This window comes from Pygocentrus nattereri, chromosome 25 (genome assembly GCF_015220715.1).
Source record: "Pygocentrus nattereri isolate fPygNat1 chromosome 25, fPygNat1.pri, whole genome shotgun sequence".
Taxonomy (NCBI): domain Eukaryota; kingdom Metazoa; phylum Chordata; class Actinopteri; order Characiformes; family Serrasalmidae; genus Pygocentrus; species Pygocentrus nattereri.
In genome coordinates, this window is record NC_051235.1 from 18,270,870 (window position 1) to 18,291,995 (window position 21,126).

Here is a 21,126-nt window from a genome sequence, read left to right on the forward strand (position 1 = left end):
AATCAAATCTTGGTATCCTGAATTCAAATCAAATGGAATTGTGAGGTGTCTAGATATTCCAACTGCTAATAAAAGAATGTAGGACTACCACAAAAAAAACTGGAAGTAAATTCAGGCCTTGAATGAAGGCTATTGAGCAAAAGTGTTCCTGGAAATAATTCCTAGAAATTACTTACACTCTAATTAGTGTGAAACTCAAAAAACACAGTGGAGCCGGAGATTTACAGTCCATCTAGAAAAGCCTCAAAACTCATTAACTGTAACAAAACTATTTAGGACATCAACGTCACAATTACATGAGCATAAAATAAATTTTGGCTTCTATTCTTCATGTTTACTCTTTCTTTTTATTAATTGTTTATGCAGGACACCAGCATTTATATAATAATAGAAGAATTGCATAATTTTTTTGAAGCACTTGTGGACAAATATGACGTGAACACACTGTTCTGGTCAGCCTGTAATACGGAACAGCATGGTTTAATATTGTTTTGTTCCAGTTTTTAGCCAAAACAATGAGCAGAATGTTGGCAAGGTGCGTGAGATTGCTGGGACAGTGTGTAAAATGCCAGGAGATCTTGGAAAACACTAATTCATGCTAAATCTGGGTTAGCTGAGCTGATTGAGGATCACTTGGCTATAAGCATATAATCTCAAAGCTGGTGTTGACCATGGAGAAACTCTTTTTTGTTTCTCTGTAGAGTCACCCAACATAAGCAAAGTAGCATGTGTGCACGTGCATGTATTTACACAAATGTTAAACCATTCAAGCAAAGCAACTGGAATGGATAAGAAGTAGCCTACTACTCAACACATTGTTCCCAGGGGCAAAGCACATGGAGCTATAATACATCAGACAGTGGTCAAATGACCGAATGACTGCTTGTTTGTGGATTTGCAAGGAATTAAATCTTTTAAAGTACATCTGATTGTTTGTAAACAGGAAAACTTTGTAATCCCACAAGGAAACTGGAGTTAAAAGTATAGATACATAGTTTTCTAAAAACTTACCCACTCTGACTGCTTTATAGTGATGGTGATAGGAACCATGGTTTGCAGTGTCTTCAACACAAATATAGCCATTTTATTGTCTATCCAAAATTCAGTGAACCCACACACCTCCTAATTTTATGTAATGTTATGGTAATAACATATGTAATATATATGTTGTGTTGTTAATAGTGAAATAGTGGTAAATCTGAAAAAAAGATGTCCTTTGGTATATTTACTAATTGCCCTGAAAGCTCTCAAATCTCAGACAGTAAGTCAACATATTCATAAGCATTTTGGGAAATATCTTTTGATGATGTGGCTTTTAGAGCTGGACTTTTTAATGCTTGGACTTCTGGTTCCTTTTAGCACCACTGTGAACAATTCTGAGTTGGTAAGTTTTTCTGGAATGGGGCATTTTCACATCAAACCACTCTGAATGACTTTGTTGGCATCCTAATGATTTCATTAGGCAGATATTGAGAAAAAAAATATTTGAATGAAAGTAAAAAAGTAGCCGGGCGGCACGGTGGCGTGGTGGGTAGCGCTGTCGCCTCTCAGCGAGGAGGGCCTGGGTTCGATTCCCCAGCCGGGTGACCGGGGTCCTCTCTGTGTGGAGTTTACATGTTCTCCCCGTGTCTGCGTGGGTTCTCCGGTTTCCTTCCACAGTCCAAAGACATGCAGTCAGGTCAATTGGACATGCTAAATTGCCCCTGGGTGTGAGTGACTGTCTGTGTCTGTTTGCCCTGTGATGGACTGGCGACCTGTCCAGGGTGTATCCTGCCTCCCGCCCGATGACTGCTGGGATAGGCTCCAGCACCCCCCCGAGACCCTGATGGAGGAGCAGCTTAGAAAATGGATGGGTGGATGGATAAAAAAGTAGCCCATTTAACAATATTGCTTAAATTTTGCATGGTCTGCACTGTGGTTGCGGTTATTTTCTCTACCTACAGAAGCATCTGGCACTCTGCTAACTTTAATATTGACTCCATGGGGCCTCCAAGTAGTTCAAAATGCTAAGACACCTCTTTGCAAATGTAGAGGTGAGTCTGAAGCCCAGCTATTCCACAGCCATTCATAGCTGTGTCCAAGAAAGCACAGCATGGTTTCATTCTGATTCATTTTACAGTAATGATAGTCAACCATGGACATTTTTTAGGTCAAGGAGCTGTTTTAGACTGTGTAAATGGTGAAATGCAAAACAGATTTTTCAAATATATATCTCTGATGTTTGTAGTAAGGTTTCACTGACTAAAGAATTTCCTCAATAACAAGATGACAACCTCAAGCAAACTGCTGAGAAGATCAAGATGCATTTATAAAACAAAGCTGCAGTTCTCAACACAATTGAGTATATTTAAAGTTACTTGGATGGTGAGAAGTAGAAAATACAACCAACTTCTAAGACTGAACTTTGGACATGTGGAAAAACATCCCTACAAATTTCAAAAAACTGTTTTTTTGTTAAAAAAATAAAGGCAAAGACTGGGCACAGAAAAATACTGAAAGGAACCATTTTATTGAGTTGTTGAGGCTTCTGTGTGATTTTATGAAACATGAATAATGATGGGTGACTTGATTGGAAATTAAATACAAAGCCAATTTTTAAAAAGGTTGGGATGCCGTGCAAAATGTAAATAAAAAAAACAAAATGCAATGATGTGCAGATCATTTAAACCCTATGTTTCCTGAAAAATAGTACAAAGACAACATATCAAATGCCAGAACCTGAGAAATGTTATTGTTTTTGAAAAATATATGCCCATTTTGAATTTGATTCCAACAGCACATTCCAAAAACATTGGGACAGGACATGTTTACTACTATGTTTCATCAACTCTTCATCTCTCATCTCTCTCTCAGAGACCTCTCTGTTGGAATCTGATGACTTGGAGCACATTGAAAGAATATTCAAAGAGAACTCAGTCAAAACAAAAAAGAAGGATGAGTTTTCCAAAGATGTAAGTCAATTGTCAACTACTGTTATCCCACCATACAACATTTCCAAAAATGTTGGGACACGGTGCAAAATTTAAATAAAAACAATGCAGTGATGGATCACTTCAACCCCATATTAAATTGAAAACAGTGCATATCAAATATGGCAAATGTCAAAACTAAGAAATTTTAGTTTTCTTGAAAAAAAAAATATTCCTCTTTGGAATTTGATGCCAGCAACATGTTTTAAAGAAATTGGCACAGTGGCTACAAAAGATTGGTCAAGTTATGTAACTAATTAAGGTTGATTGGCACCATGATTGGGTATAAAAAATATCATCTTGGGGATTTAATCACTTATGGTATGTAATATCATTTAAAGATGTTTGCAAGGGACAAGGCCAAAAACCAGTATTGACTGACCGTGACCTTCGGGACCTGACACGGCACTGCATAAAAACCAGACATAAGTATGTAGTGGACATCACTTCATGGCCTCAAAACACTTCTTAAAACCATTGTCTGTGAACACAGTTTGTCGCTATACCCACAAATGCAAGTTAAAACTTCCATGCAAAAGAAGAAACCATATATAAACCAGATTCTGAAATGCCACCACATTCTCTGGGCCCAAGCTCATTTAAGATGGACTGAGGTAAAGTGGAAAAGTGTCCAATTAATCAAAATTTGAAATTCTTTTTGGAAATCATGGATGCTGTACCCTCTGAGGTAAAGAGTTGTTATGAGCGCACAGTTTAAAAGCCAGAATCTGTGAGGATATAGCGCTGTATTCGTGCACATGGAGTAGGTGACTTGCACATTTCTGAAGGCACCATTAATGCTGAATGATATATACAGGTATTAGAGCAACAGATGTGACCATCAAGATGACGTCTTTTTCAAGGAAGGCTTGGCTTATTTCAAGACAACGTCAAATCACATTCTGCATATGTATTATGACAGCATGGCTTTGTAGGTGTTAAACTGGCCTGCCTGCAATCCAGACCTGTCACCACTGAAACATTTTGTTCATTATGAAATGAAAATTCCAACATCGGTGACTGAAATTCAAGAAAAAAAAAAAATTCACTTCCTAAACCACAGAAGTTGGTCTCCTCAGCTCCCAAACACAGAATGTTGTTAAAAGAAGAGGTGATGCAGCACAGTGGTAAACATGCCCCCATCCCAACGTTTTTAAAATATGTTGCTGGCATCAAATTTAAAATGGGCATATATTTTTTCAAAAAACAATACAATTTCTTAGTTTCAAAATTAAATATGTTGTTATTGTATTATTTTCAATCAAATATTGTAGGGTTTAAACGATTTAGACATTTCTGTTTTTATTTACATTTTGCAAGGATCCCAACTCTATTGGAAAAGGGGTTATATATTGTCATCAGTATGAGAAGATGGGACACATGGATGCAGACCAATGCAGACCTTGAATGGTGTTGATATAGACAACAGAATTGAGAGGCTATATTACATGAACTATTAGGCATGAATGAAAAAGTAGAACATGGTAGAATTTTGATAGAAAGAGACATGAATATGGCTGCATTAGCCAAATATGGGTCACTGCACTTTGGAACATCCTGTCTGTTATTTGGCAGTTGATGCCACTCTTGCAGCTTACCGTGAATTCTCTATGTGTGTGTGTGTGTGTGTGTGTGTGTGTGTACAGGAAAGTGAAAGAGTATGTGTGTGACTGTGTTTGAATAAATGTGCTGAGGAGGCTGGTGGCAGGGGTATGCAGTGTTTGGCAGGTCTCCAGTATTTACTCTGCAGTGTATATTCTGACACAGTTTCTAAGAACACACTGTGCTCTCCTTCTCTCTTACTCACTTCAACCACTCTCTACATCTGTTGTGTTTCATCTGAGAAGTAAAGCTAAACAATTTACAGAATAACTTACAAACGACAGAAAAGTGATGTAACAAATGCACAAAATGTTAAAGAACGTATCAAATCAATCACATTCAATCACATTTAACTTTTTTTTAGCAGACTGAACATGCAACCATCCAAATGGACCATTCCACTACTTTGCAGTGTTCAGTAGGAGAGCAGGCCACATTCTAATGTGAGATAAAATGCAACTTATTATTTATGTATTTATAGTATGTTAAAGCTGCACTATGTAAGATTTTGTGTTCAAATTGAAAAGAGTACTATTGCTGAATCAGGATTTAAACAAACACGCTAAAATATTGTGTGTTTGCACTGCTGCGAGTTACCCTGTAATAAAAGTGTAAAAGTCAGAGATGTCGGGCTGGACTTTGCAGGTGTTTTTTCAACAACATTATACATCTTTACATTTTAACGTCACATGCACATACTTAAAAAGAAGGTCTGGTTCAATGTTTAGGTCTTAAATGTGAAATTGACATTATGCTTATAAAAATAAAGTGACTAAAAATGATTGTAGTAGAAAACTGACCTACATCCTCAGAAGACAAGCCCTTGTTTTGACTGATTTCTTTTTGAATACTAAATCAGCATGCTCACAATCATCTCTGAAGAGGGCTTTGCAGCACAATCCATGTCACAGAATCTTCTTCTACATGTTGCATGTAATTACACCTTTCCACCAGAGAGGTCCCCAAATCCCCAAAACTTACCTATTGTAGCTGTGACACTTCATAATAAGTTTCTTTAATAAACCATTAACGGGCCTTTAATAGCTGTAAATAAATCATTAATCAGAATTTGACACTGATATTTATAAAAGTAGTTGTTAATGTGCAACTATATATATATATATAATTTTTTAAATTATCATTATTATTATTACTTTTCAGTTATAGATTTTTTGGTGCCAAAGTGAAAGCTACATACAACACTTTTTAAAAGGTTTTCTTTGTGTTGTATAGCACTGCGATGCTCAAAATAAGGCAGAGTCGATAACATTTAGTAAGAACTGAATGATTCTGCAAAAGTTAATGGCACATTTTATATTTCAATTCCAGTTTTCTAATTTTATTTTTCCATTTACCAAATAAATGCCATTTTGAGGTATTTGAGGTTGTTCTCTGTAGAGGATGTGCAAATTTATTTTCACTAGAAAATCAACTAAACATGTCATTTGGCCAAACTTTTGCATACAGTTGTGTCATTGCTGGTAATTATCATGGCATACATCAAAATGTTTGATGTAAAGTATTACTGAAGCATCTTTACAACACCAAGCACAATTACAATTATTAGCTCACAGTGCTAAGAAGCATCCAGAAAATCTGCTGGAATAGATTTGTTCTTTGGTGTATGGTCAGCAGTTACATATTTTCCCCTGTATTTGGTACTCATGGTGCATGACAATGACAATGATACTAACCCCTATCATTGAACATATTAGCAGCAGAGGGAGTAATGTAGCACATTATCTTTACAAAAGAAATGGATCCAATCCATTTCTTGTGCTCTGAGGTCACTGCAGTCTGTACTAAGAAATGTGAGAAAAGTTACTAAGACCAGGTGGAGGGGGCTTTTTTGGGAGTTTACAGCGCAAAATAGTTGGGAAGCCATGGGCTACTCACTTGAGCTTAGCTGTTTGTAAAATGCTGGTTTCAATGCATACTAGTTATTGGTGTAGTCAGTTAATCCAGCATTGAATTTGTATATTTTTGAAAATTTTCTATTTTTTTAAGCTATAACGCAGGATAAAGGATCCTATGTTGTGGTTTGTGACAACATCTACCCTATATCAACTTTAAATATAAAATAGGTCATTGATCTTTATGCTGTGCCTCAAGCAGCACTGCTGTGTCTGATCCACTCATACCAGCACAACACATTAACACACCACCACCACATGAGTGTTACTGCAGTGCTGAGAATGATCCACCACCCTAATAATACCTGCTCTGTGAGGGTCCATGGGGGTCCTGACCACTGAAGAACAGGGTAAAAGGGGGCTAACAAAGTATACAGAGAAACAGATGGACTACAGTCTGTAACTATAGAACTACAAAGTGCAGCTATACAGTAAATGGAGCTGATAAAATGGACAATGAGCATAGAAACAAGGTCAGGAGGTGGTCATAATGTTATGCCAGAACTTTTGGGAAAGTACCTACAGAGTAGCTAACTACTAATTTTTCAGTAGCTATCCCAACCCTGGAGCTAGAGAGGATTTAGAATTTTCCCCTTGAGACAGGAGAAACAGCTCTAAAATACAAGGCCAGGTTTGTCATTATGGGTCTTTTACTTCCTTCAGTGTATATTTATAGAAAACACACACACCCTTTCCATGCACTTGACATGATGCTTATTCAGTCATTTTGTTTTTGAGTTTTTTTCCCTCTCTCCAACAAAACAAAACAAAATAAAAAAAGATGCCAGGTGTCTAGTTCAAGAGAATGGGCTGTTTTAAAAAACGCACTGTACACTAGGGACATTTACAGAGGCTTAACATTTATCTTTATTATTATATTAACAGTTATCAAAACAGTAATAAAAACAATTTCTTTTTATTTAAAATTATTTTTGAATCATTCAAGTATTCACTGTCTATTTTTTTCCTTTTTTTAGTTTTGGCATATTTTGAATAGACAGTGGCCAGTTGGGGTCAATAAAATAAAAGCACAGCTGGGCCATTGATTGGTTGAGATTTTTTTATGTTTTAGTGGTTGAATTTGACACCCCTGGTCTAGAAAAAGGGTAAAAGTAAAAAAAAAAAAAAACAAGTAAAAACTTCAAATTATTTTCATTTTAGGTCAAGGGGTTTTATGTAAGTCTATGTGTTCATTTTTTCTTTTATCATTTTCTGTTTAAAACTGCAAAAAATGATGGGCTAATTCACAAGTACACTGTAGAAATATTTATTGAATGACATTTTATCAGCTGAGGTTGTGCTGAATCTGAAGAGCAAAATGAAAGTGCGAATTGTAGAAGTATACAAAGGTGGAAGTGTGTCAGTGTAGGTCTTAGGGTTAATTGTGTTTGCATTATGTTTTTAGATTTCTTTTGTGACTGTTACAATAAGCCCCTCAATCTGTCACAGTTAAGCCTGTCTATGGGGTAAGTTGTAACATTTGCGCTGGACACTTTTTGCCAACCTGTTCACAAACAGAAGGTGCTGAAATCAAGGTTTCATGTACAGCAGGGATTTATGAGTTTCTTTCATAAAACAGTTATGTTCCTCAAATATTTTAAACGCCATTTAGCAAGAACCAGCCTGTGTAAGGTTGTTCGCTGCTCTTCAGTACTTAGACGGAGTGGGAGCATCCTGCCAGAGCAAATTCATGAACACATTCTAAACCTAAGCCATACCTAAGATGTGGCCTCACTCGTAGCCCCACTTTATGCTCCCTCACCACACACATGCTGTCATTTTCAGCTCCAGCAGTTGATCCATCGTCTCTGGTTTTGGCCTTTCTGACATGTTCCCGGCTTTGTTTCACAAGCGCCTGCCAAAGCTCACATGTTTCTCATCTCCATATGGGCTCCAGGCCACTTCAGAAACCATGCTTTCAGACACTTTTATCTGAATTTACATGGGGCTGCTTCCAAGGTTGCAGTTTGTGGTTGCAGATTCATCTGGAGAAATCACAGGACTTCCTTCACTCCTCTCACAGTTTACCTCTGCTGCTCCTTCCTGAGGAGTTTGTTTCTTCCTGCGTTCAGACGGTCCTTATCAAGTAGTAAATGTTGGGAAATTGGGAAATCATAAAAGCTGCAGCTGGTTGCGTTTGGATTGGCAACTGGTAAATTTATCATGTGAACACTACTTACATTGACCCCATTTGAACACTTCAACAATTGGTATACTGATGTTTTTCCGATCTTTAACCAAGTGAAATTTCTTTCTTTTCTTTCTTACCGTGGTGTCAGTGGGCTTGTATTTATTGAATGGATCATGAGGTCTGAAGTCTATAAGCACATGAGGCATGTCAATGATTCACTAATCAGCTGTGCACCGACAAAAACAGTTTAGTTATTTTTAACTTTTAATAAGCAACAGTATAACAGTGGGTTTATCATTTAAGCTGAGAAATGTTTTGAATTACATTACTGAAAGGCACCATCCTGAAAGCGAGCATCCAGAAGTGATAAGACTGGCAATTTTTTCATCGGTGTTTACCAAGAAAATGTGTGATGCATGTTAGTGTGAGGAAATCACATAAATGTGCAAAAGGAAATGATGGATGGCAACAGCTTTCAAGAGTTGCTGAGGTACACTGAGCCAAACCTATAGAAAACTATAGAACTTCAGAATATAGAACTTTCAGTCGTCCACAATTGTACATCACAGCCATTTCATACTTTTTAGTTTTTGGTCATATAATCTTACATTTACAGCATTTACAGCATTTAGCAGATGCTCTTATCCAGAGCGACTTACAAGAAGTGCTTTGTCTATCTAGAGAAAGTATCTTTGCTAGTTACCAATAGCTTAGAGAAAAAGACAGTCCTGAGCTCAGATACTGCTAGAGACAAATATGTCACTGTTGATACCCAGAGAAAAGGAACAGAGTTGAACACAGAGCAGTGCAATACAATAAAATACAATACATACGTGCAATACAATATATTACAATCTTAAACACTTCACAGTTATCAACCCCTGAAAGAAAACTAGGTTCCTCTATTTCAGTGCCTGCATCTATCAGTACTGTATTCCATGATCCAAACAAAGAGCACTTTCTAATATCTTGGTGCATTAATATAGAATTCAGCTGATGTGCATTCACAAGTACGCATACATCAAGTATTTTACTTCAGACATGGCTCAGCCTGTGAATTAGCTATTAATCTCAGACTGATGACAGTCAGTTAATGGTCAAAAACAGTCAAAGCCAAATTTTGCATTCCTAGTATGAAGATATTTTGGATGCAGACTCTGCAAGGAAATTGCTCAACTGCCAGAATTGAAGTGGAAGTGAACACCAGACAAAAGTCTGGAATGGTGTATTTAAAATAAATGCTACTTGGTTTGACATTTTGTTTCCTAACACAAAGTGAATTAATACATTAATACATATCTAAATTCCTTTTGGGGCCACTGTACATCTTCTAGGATGGACAATGGCCACCAAGTGCAAAAAATGCTATATTGTTGGTTGCTTATTGTTTGGGCTAATACTACATGTTGACTTAATGCTAGTCATGTATGCACATGACGGAGAAACTGAAGGGAAAACTATCCTGGGTATATTTATCATAAATATAATTACTACAAATGTGTATGTCTGTCTGTCTGCCCTGCGATGGACTGGCGAACTCTCCAGGGTGTATCCTGCCTTTCGCCCAATGACAGCTGGGAAAGGCTCCAGCACCCCTGCGACCCAGAAGGAGAAGCAGCTTAGATGATGTTCACATTTACCGTCAGAAAAACCGTCAATGATTTTGACCATGGCATGTTTGGGATGGTTCGAGTATTTCTGTAACTGCTGATCTCCTGGGATTTACAGATGGTTACAGAGAAAACATCCTGTTAACGGGAGTTATACAGGCGGAAACACCTGATCACTAATGCACTTTTTCATGTACCAAACACTTTTCAAGACCAGCCTGAATCCACTCCTCTAATCAGCTGAAGATCTTGATACGCTTATGTAAGAAGTGGTCATTCGCGTACTGCCAAGGCCTTCTCGCGAAGATCAGATTATTCCTTTACCATCACAGAAGCTCTAATCCTGTGCATCCGACACATTTCTTCCTGTTGTGTACACATATGCAAGCACACACAGGTGAGCTGATGAAGATAATTGGCTACCAAATGAAATACTCAACTAAATTACCACCACAGCCTGTATAGCTCCAGAGAAAAATAATGCTTCTTGTGTGTGTATATGATATATATTACTATGCAAAACTCAGAAACCATTCTGTGCTTAATGTCCAGCGAAAGGGTCATTAAGTACAAATTGTTCATTTTTCAGGAGGCATTAAAAAGAAGAAAAACAAAGGAAAACAGGAGAAAAAACAGGAGTTTATTAGCTCTGTGACTTTAGTCCACTGCATTGGCTCTATCATAACAAAAAAAATTATACAAATTATCCAACAACCATTCAAATTTTCTCACATTTCTTGACCATAGACCTTATACACCTCTATTTCTGTGGTATGAGCTATGTTTGCCCTGTGACCGAGGTCAGGACAGTCAAGGCGATGTACAGCCTTTAATTATCTGATCCCTGATGTACACACTGAAACATCCCCCACCTGACTCTGAGCCAGCAACACACACGCACTACTCGCAGGACACTACACGCAGGACGCACTACTGTCTTGTAAACCTTCCCTTTCACTCTTGCTGCTATCCTTCTGTCACACATCAGCCCTGACACCCGTCTCCACCCACTCCATCCTGCCTGCACCCTCTTCTTCACCTCTTTTCTACACTGTCCATTGCTCTGGATGGTTGACCCAAGATATTTGAAGTCATCCGCCTTTACCACCTCTTTACTCCTTGCATCTTCACCTTTCCACCTGCCTCCCTCTCATTCACACACATGTATTCCGTCTCACACTATCAATAACCATAAATGAAGAATATATGAACTGAGCTATACATATACCACAGGGTATTTATAATCATCCACCCAAACTCTACTCCATTTATGTAGCTGGCTTGTAAAGAAAAACGCTGGTAGCACAAGCAACAATTAATGAAAATGGTCCCTAGAAGAGACGTGTTTGGGGAAAACTGAAACTTTTGAAGATAAAAAAAAATGTTGCAAATGCCCCTCAAGTGCAGAATATAAGCATGGTGTAACAATTTAGATTTAGCTGGCACTTCTTCTGCACCTGCACAATGAAATAGACTGACTACTTATGCAATTATGTTCATACTTTTTAAGCTGACATACATCATCATCATCATCATCATCATCATCATCATTAACCGCTTAGTTCAGATAGGGTTGCGTGAGGTGACAAACAGTTGTATGCAAATGTTTGGGCAGCCCTGTTCAAAAAAGGCATTGTCTAAATGTAAATACTGCACATTTAACCATAGCAAAAGAAATACATGAAATATGTAATGTGCTCCATGCAAAAGTTATGGCCTGTTATATTTTATTTATTTATTTAATTAATTTTGTTAAAACGTGGAGAAGTTTACATCGGAAAAGAAAGATATAATGGACTAAAATACTGAGAAAAATGCTATACGTATGTTATTTTCATGTAGAAAAATCAGCAAAACATTTCATTTGATCAGGGGTGCTTAAATTTTTGCCTACATCTGTTATTTGCTGAAAAGAGTTTGAGATGCTTACACTTCCTTGCAGCTACAATGCATCCATAACTACTTTGGGAGAAGACTGGCAGATCCAATTAGGTTGGATTTAGGTTTTAGGAACTGTTAAATGGCCCTCCATAACTTCTTGATCAACTGAAGTATATGCAGGTCAGTTTTTCCTTAACATGGTGAGGATTTGCAAATGCACAAATAAAATGAGACTTATGACCTATTTAAAAGGTTTACCAGAATAAAAACCTCAGAAAACATCACCGCGACTTTGATTGGAGCCAGGTTATGTGGTTATTTGATCTGTCATAGACTATGACAGATCAAACAGCTAAAACAGAGCTTTTTGGCAACAAACACTAGAGATGGTTTGAAATGAAAAGAGTTAAGGATCTAATCCCCACCATGAAGTATGGTGGCGGACCTGTGATGTGGCTGGGTCTGTTTTTCTTTGTAAGGCCCGTGTGTTCATGGACATCAAATGGCAGGTTTTAGATTAAAATCTGGTTGCCAGGAGGCTAAGATGTAATTGGATCTTCCAACAGGACAATGATTCAATGCATACCTCCAAGTTCACACACAAAAAAGGTTCAGTGACCACAGAATCAGTCTTTTGAACTAGCTGTTCTACTTTCCTCGCCTGAAAACCACTGAACAGCACGTCAATACCTCACATCTCTGATTTGGGTGATTTCTATTGGTATACAAAAATGTCACTTTCTATGACAGCAACAAAACATACACACTTATAAATGAAGATGCTGAAGAGGTCTGGATTTGAATAGAAGCTATAAAAGAACTTCTTTAGGTTTCTTAAAGAATCTCTCAGTGGATGGTCCTTTAGAAAGACCTTTTCTTTTCAAAGTTTAAGAGCTTTTAAAGAAATGGAGGCTACTGACAGGTAACAACTAAGGAAAGTTGTTTGGCTCAAGTACTGGATCTGCATAAAGATTCTTGGCTTGGATGTCATTAAAAAACTTTACATCATGTATAGGTTCTTTAGTATATGCGTGTGAAACAATCAGCCGATAACAAATCTGGATCTTAAGTTATTTATATCAAAAGGTGTTCCGTAGCACTTTTTATTGAATGAGTATTCAAAGAAACCTTTTTCTAAGTGAGAACAGGTATCCAAATATCTATGGACATTATATTTAATATCTGGACATTGGGCAGTCATGGGCTGGAGGTTAGGGAACCAGCCTTGTGACCAGAAGGTCGCTAGTTCGATCCCTTGAGCCTACAGTACATGATTGGCCCTTGAGCAAGGCGCCTAATCCCCAACTACTCCCTGGGCCCTGCAAATAGGGCTGCCCTCCACTCCGGGTAAGTGTGTTCACCAGTGTGTATGTGGTGTTTCACTGCACGGATGGGTTAGATTGCAGAGGTGAAATTCCTCCTGCTGTGGGACTAAGAAGGGTCATTTAATCTGAATCTATCATAATGTTGTCATTGCCAATTCGACCAGCTACCTAGGTCTCCCTCAGTCACTACCTAGTTGGGAGGGTGAAACTTTGCAAAGGCTTCATTCAAGACACATAAAGCATGGCAACACCTGTTTAAACTGCAGGTAGCACAACATCATAGACAGCTCTCAATGCTTGGATGTGAATGTTGCAAATTCTGTTATATCAGCTAACCATTGATGCACATTTGAGGGTACAATTACATTGTTTTTACTTTGATGAACAAAAAATGTATCTGCATGGCACCTTTTCCTGACAGTGTATGCACTGCACTGCCACCTATTGCTGAACAACAAAATAGTATATGTTTAACAAGATTCTACATTCACACCAGCTCATCAACATCCAGCACAGCATAAAATCGGACCGTTCAACATCTTGTCTTCAATTCATCGTGTGCATTTATGGGCCACTGCTAGCCCCCTCCTAGGGGGGAAGATTATGATTAGGAAATGTTGCAGGCAACAGTAAAATTGTTTTACAAATGTGCCAAAATAATTAGCATATCATTATCTATGCGTTACATTGCCACCTACTAGTGAATGAACAAAAAAGTATGTATTTGACAATGTTTTTAACATTGCTAGAGATCCTACACATACATATTCCCATCAATATCCAGTATAGCCCTAAATCTGACCATTCCACGTCATCCACTCGTCAAATGTGTTTATGGGTCATTGCGTTTCCCTACATGCAGTTTACACCCAATTGTGGGGCTTTATTATTTGGAAATGTAGGCAACAGCAAAATTGTGTCACAAATGTGCCAATATAATGGAGTGTGTGGTTACCTATGCACTGCAGTGCCACCTACTGGTAAATAAACAAAAGTCTATATTTGACAAAGTTTTGAACTTTCAAGTTCTGCATGCATACCTGCCTATCAGCATCCAGCACAGCCTAAAATCTGTCAGTTCAACAGCTCAGTGACAGCTTGTCAAATGTGTTTATGGGCCACTGCTTCCTTCTTCATAATGTACGACAGAATACAACCAATTTACACTCAGTTTAGAGCCTTGACGATCAGGATCATTGCTGTACAGGATCATTGCTGTACAGGATCATTGCTGTAGGTAACAGCAACATTGTGTCAAACTAACATACCATGTGGTTACCTTCACTCTGCACTGCCACCTACTGGTGAATAAACAAAACAGTATGCATTGTAATAATGCAATATCTTAACTGCAACACTTGATCTTGGTCTTATTTTTCTTGGGCCTGTTCATGTTGACACGTGGACATCTGTAGCAACACAGCATTTAAAAGAACTGACAGGAGTGTTTTTATGGCCTTCCCAGGATGCTGTTCATTCTGACCAATAGGAATGATAGTCAGGCATGTTGATGAAGGGGAACCCACTATCCCCTGGGGACAGTAAAGTTGTCCTTCAGTCTGCTGTGCTGTCATGATCATGGGGCAGCTATGGAGTGGGGGTGAGAGGGACTGTTCCAGAGAGCAGGACACCTCCTCTTTAGCCGCTGCAGTAAAAAAGAGAAGATTACATAAGAGCTATTTTGCAATGTCTGAAAGATAAAAACGTTAGAGTGCAAATGAAGACAAAAGTGATCTTGTGTGTATTTTTTAAATTCCCCACCAATGTGTCCTTGAGTTTGAGCTACTCTACCTGAGTTTAGTCGTATTTCTAACCTCCTTGACATGTTGCATAATGTTCCATTATCTGCTGTCTCTTCTCATTGTGTAAAGAAAATCTAAATACATAAAAACACAGAAAGCAACCATGTTTCTTAACTGGCATCAGGGAAGCTGCTTTCACACATGAACATACACAAGGTTATACAAAAATAATTTAAATAAAAAAAATAAAGCCCTGTCACTGCACTTAGATAAATCAAAACAAGTCTTATAGGCACACCTGACCTCTCTGTGGCTGAGGAATGAATTTGATGTCGTTCAAGACAGTAATGGCCACCACCCCACAGCCTCCTTGTTTCAGGTTACACCTCATCAGAGTCACCGGAGGGTGAAACTGGACTCCAGTCTGGTAGAAAAACAACGCTGCCCTCTTTGTGACAGGTGGCCCATGTCATGCTTAAATCTTGCTATTGTCATGGACATGTCAGACTCACTCAGCAGCTGATGGTTACAACTGTGAAAGTAATGATGAAAGGCCTGACTGATATTTGCTACTCTGTTGGGCTGGAGGGCGGGTTAGGAACTGACTGAGAGTTTTCCAGAGCTAGTTTCTGTGGACAGCTGGGAGGTGTGTACAGTTTTGGTGGGGGTAGTAGTGTGTATACATTACCTCTAGAGGCCTGGGAGGTTGTAGAGCTACCGCCTTAAAAATAAAGGTGTGAATACGGTTCTTTGGTGTTATACCATAAGGATTTTGCATTTCCTGTATAATTAAACAGTTGAGATGTAAACAAAGCCATTTAGATGGTTTGATGTGAAACAGTCAGAATGGTTCACAGCGTTGGTGATAGGAACCAGACGCCTGAAGCATTTAAAAGCTACCTCACAGAAAGCTACTGCATGAAATGTTTATTGTTGTACAATACATTGTTATACAATAGTTGTAAGTTAAGGTTTTGGCCTTAAGTATCGTTACTGAATGCTTTCGATTACCACTCTGTTACCATTATGAACATGAAATATAAAAATGAAGAAGAAAATGACATGAATAGCTGCACTGATGGTTTTGGATAGTAAATAAAATGCCTGTATGGCACTTCACAAACCCTCAAAGAAACCCTATGCATGATTAAAGGATTATTTGCATTGTGAAAGTATTCTTCAGATTGATGGAGAATGTGCTACAGATGGTGGTATAGCAAACCTGAAGGGTTCTGCTATTGTGATGATGTTTGTAACCACTTAAAAACTCCTTTTGGTGCTATACATAACCCTTTTAAAAGGGTTCTATATAGAACCATTTAGAGTATGTTCTTCATCAGTCAGAAGAACCCCTTTACAATGCAAAGAACCCTTTAATTGTCCAAAGGGTTAGTTGAGTGTTCACCGTTTTACCTAGAACCATTTAAGGAACCCTTAAATAACCATATTTTTAAGTGTGTGTTTCTAAAATGCATTTCACCTCAAATTACCTGAAGCCTTTGTTTACATGCATGTTGAGATTTTGAAAATTTGTTACAATTCCCTATTAACCCTCTATTGCACGATGTTGCTTCAGGGCAACAAACACATTTTCCTCATGTTACAAAAAATTATACATATTTTAGGACAACATTAGAGTTAACAACAAAGGGAAGAGTTTGAGTACGTCAGTGAAAAGGATATACTTGGTCAAACTATCAGTCAGTGGGCATATTTAAACTTATTTTTTTAACATTTAGTATCAATTTTCTTTCTTATGAGAATTTGCAAATATATGTTTGTTGCTTAGAAGCAAGATTTGTGACAGTAGAATGGATTTAGTCAGTCACAAGCCAGGTCTCACCACTTCAGGGAACACGGCCCTATATTATTTCTTCCTGTTGTCGCACGATGTTACCTCAAGGCAACATACTCCAAAAAGATGCCCACAGACCTTATTTATTCCTTTTTTTAATGATTTTGAAGTTTAATAATCTGGACTGAATAATAAATTATGGATCATCTTATGCAAGATACATGAATTCAGAGTTGTTGTTGTTGTTTTTTTTTTACTGCGCACGTCTTTTATCAAACCTCAAAGAAGGCAAAGAATTGCATGCATACAAGTGCATTAAGATTTATCTTCAAGCAGAATGTTTTCATTACAAATGTAAGCCCTAGGCTCCCAAGCGGCGCAACCACCAAGCGTTGGCCCTATCATCAGCAGATTGCGAGTTTGATCCCTGGTGATGCTACAGCCATCCATAGTCAGGAGTTCAAGAGGGCACAATTGGCCTCACTTACTCTGGGTGGGTAGGATGGCTTCTCCCCCTTCTCCTCTCATTACTCAATGCGGTACTAGTCAGTGCAGGCGTCTGTTAGCTGACATAACAGATCTGGCGGTTGGCGTTTTCCTCCAAGCGCGTTCGGCTGCCCAATGACGTTGTGTGATTGGCAGTTCGAAAAGAAGTGGTGACTGGTTTCACGGGTCTCGGAGGAAGCCTGTCCTAGCCTTCACCCTCCTAGTAGTGTCGTGTGATTTAATCTGACTGATTTATTAAACTGTCAGCAGCCAAGCTAAAAGTTAACTGATGATAGTTGGATGTTGGTAAATACAGTGACCTAGATTAATGTGCTGTGCATAAGATGAAGGGGGCTCTATTAGCAGAAATGCTGTGTGGCATACAAAACGATTCTTTCAACCATGTATAATCACCTGTGACTACATAATATTGTGTTTTCGTTAACTTAGAGTGAGGCCTTCATATCTACACAGGAAGCAGCTCCTCTTCTAACACCACCATGTTTCTACAGTAGCCCAAAACAGACAACCCAAACACAGGTTGCTGCTAGAGCCACTTTCAGAGGAACAGTTTTCATTTCATAAGTACAGACCATAATGACCTGGCACGTCCCACTGTCAGTATGTATAGTTAGTTTCACCTGTCCATCAATTTATCTCTGTGAATATGTTAGCTAGCTGACATTACTGTAATCTGAAAGCTGTGAAGGAATCTTTCCACTAAGCATTTACTTATAAGTATTTTATATAAGCATTTGGACTCGCTCATTGTTGTGTGTTTAGTTAAAGTGAAACATCTTTCTGAGGTGAGCTGAAGCGATACAAACTCCCTTATTTCTGAGGTTAGTAACTGTCCATAAAACAATAGTGGAGCTTGTTTTTCCCACATCACTTTCTTGTGAAAAGGTTCTATTCTTAATTTGCAAATGGTCCATTTCAATACAGAAGACCTTTTTAATTTTGAAAATGGACTCTAAATTTATCTGTTAGGCTAGATAAGAGCCATAATCGGGCTCTTAATTCCATAATTCCAGAGCCATAATTCATACTTCATTCATCAACTTGAAATCCACAAGTTAAAGGTTTTTCGTAGATTTATGCATCCAAGTTGAGAACCTCTCAGGAACCCTCATTTTTAAGAGTATAATTATAGACAAGCTTTGTGCAGAGGTGTAGGAGTGGTGTTATGATGACATGCTACAGTGAGATTGGGTAAAGTGGTTGGTGTACAATAGTCTTAGGTAGGAAATGTTGTCAGAGGTACTTTCTCTCTGGATGCCCTGAGGCCTGTTTGAAGAATAAGCAAAGCGGAACAATCAAGATTTCATGCTGGGTAATGTCAGCTTCCTGTGATTTGGCGTATTCACTGGCTTGTTATGGTGAGCTGTGAAGTGTGGTTGGCAATGGCGTGATTGACATATCAAAATATATAGTTTTCACTCTCTCTCTGCTGTATGATTTGCTCTGGCTGAAAAAGTGCCTTTGTATTACATTTGTTATGTGGCTGACTGGAGGCCCAGAGAACAGACCACAATAATTTTTCATGGTCCTTTTCTTCATAAACTGCGAGGCGCTCTTTATAGTGGTGCTGCTCTAGCAACTACAACAAACTTACAAGAAGCAGTACATATACAAGCACATAAACATCCAATCCCACACCCCACAATCCAGCAAACAAGAATCAACATGATGCATGTTTGACTCTCAGACATACTAGATCTGCATACATGAGCCACAATGGGAAGTTTCTGATAAGATGAGGTTTTATAATTGACTTTGTACTTGTGGTACCTACAGGCGCCCTTCAGCAAGTGTGGGAAAAAATGTAGATGGTACATTTAAAATGGCATAACTGGCTCCTGTTCAGGAAGCATGGGCTTTTAAGAAATTCTTACTAATGTTACACAAGGTGTCTTTGGCACAGGGATTGTTTGTCTGTGAGCTTTTTTTAAGGAAATCTTTAGCTGAATGAGGAAGAGGTAAGAAACTAAGAATGGCAGGTTGGGTTAGACTTTTAAAAATTCTAGGCCCTTGTGCACAATGGGCTATAATGTAAAAGAACTAGTTCAGTGGACACTGAATTTGGCTGCCCTAATTACCCCAACAGTACAGGGAGGGGTAACCATGAAATGGTGACTATTGTACCAGTCTCCTCAGGGTATCTCTCTGGTGCCCCCTGGAGAGAGCAGTAGGAATTGTGCCCGATGGACATGTATTGAGGAGGAATAGTGGATATATTGGTCAAAGAATGTTGGAGATGGAGCTGCTGGGCAGAAGGAGAAGAGGTAGACCTCAGAGAAGGTTTATGGATGTAGTGAAGGTGGACATGGAGATGGTTGGTGTAAAAGTAGAGGAGGCAGTGGATAGGGCAAGATGGAGGCAGATGATCCGCTGTGGCGACCCCTAAAGGGAGCAGCTGAAAGAAGAAGAAGAAGAAGAAGAAGAAGCTTTCTTAAAAATGAATGGCATCCGTTGTGTTCCTGTGAGGTGCAATCATATTTTTTGCACATTGGCTGTTTGTTCTTGCATTTATATTTGTACCTTTAGTTGTAAAATCTCGACTACAATTTGGATGTTTAACTTTAAGATTAGTTAGTCTATTTCTGTAGGCTCCCTAGCAGTCGTTCTCCAGTGGAGGAAAATCACCTGGATAAGTAATATAAAGTAATATAATCAAATAAGTTGTTTTTCCCCATAACTCTATTATCAGATGAATGGGCGATGTTGGCTTTCTGTGGGTGAAATGTTGTGACTGTGTTGTGCTGCTAGTGAGCAATGTGAAGTAAAAGAGGTGAAAATGATCTTCATTGAATACAATTCACAACTCTCCACACATTTAGCCAAGCTGAGATCAAATGGACTGTACAGCTGTAGCTTTACTGATATAAAAAATACTTGACATGCATGCTCACCAACAAAGTTATTATTTCCATCAAGACCCCCAAAACAGACAGAAATTGCAATGACTTTACGGGTACTCTGACAAGTATGGTACTGACAAACACCCTTCAGCAGCAGACATGCTGATTGCATTTTTAAAAACAGTCTGACTTGCTTCTACTAAGATAACTGCTTCAGACTGCTACTTTTGCGCCATTAGTAGAATTCCTGAGAATGCCTTAGACATAGATAACCTACAGACTACATTCAGGCATCACGGCATTCCACGGCTGCAAACTATGTCCCCACTCCTTCTACCAGCAGCGATTAGCACAGGAAGTCTACATGGCAATGGTTCCCTGATGTGTGCTGTGTTAGATGATGGCAGTAACATGCATGTGTTTTTTGGGGGGGGTGCAGTGTGCAGTGTGTGTGTGTCCACAGAAGGTCACTAACAGTCAGGGAACAGTATGTGCCACAAAGATGGGAGAGACATGCAAGGCCACTAATGCCAGCTTAGTCCACCTGCCAGTATAAAGCAGTGGGAGAAAGTGAGGGGGGGAAACAGAGGGAGAGACAGGGTCAAAAATCAGCCTTCAAATAACACACCTTGTCACTAATTGGGGGCAATGTCAGCAGGGTCTTCCTTCCTTCCTTCCCACCATCTATATGACTCCACATTCTCTCATCATTTTTGTTTCTTCTTTCTTTCTCCCAGTAAATGGTCAGCCTTGAGGATGTACGGGACCAACCTTTCATTTGTTCAACTTCCAATCAAAATTCCAACCCAAG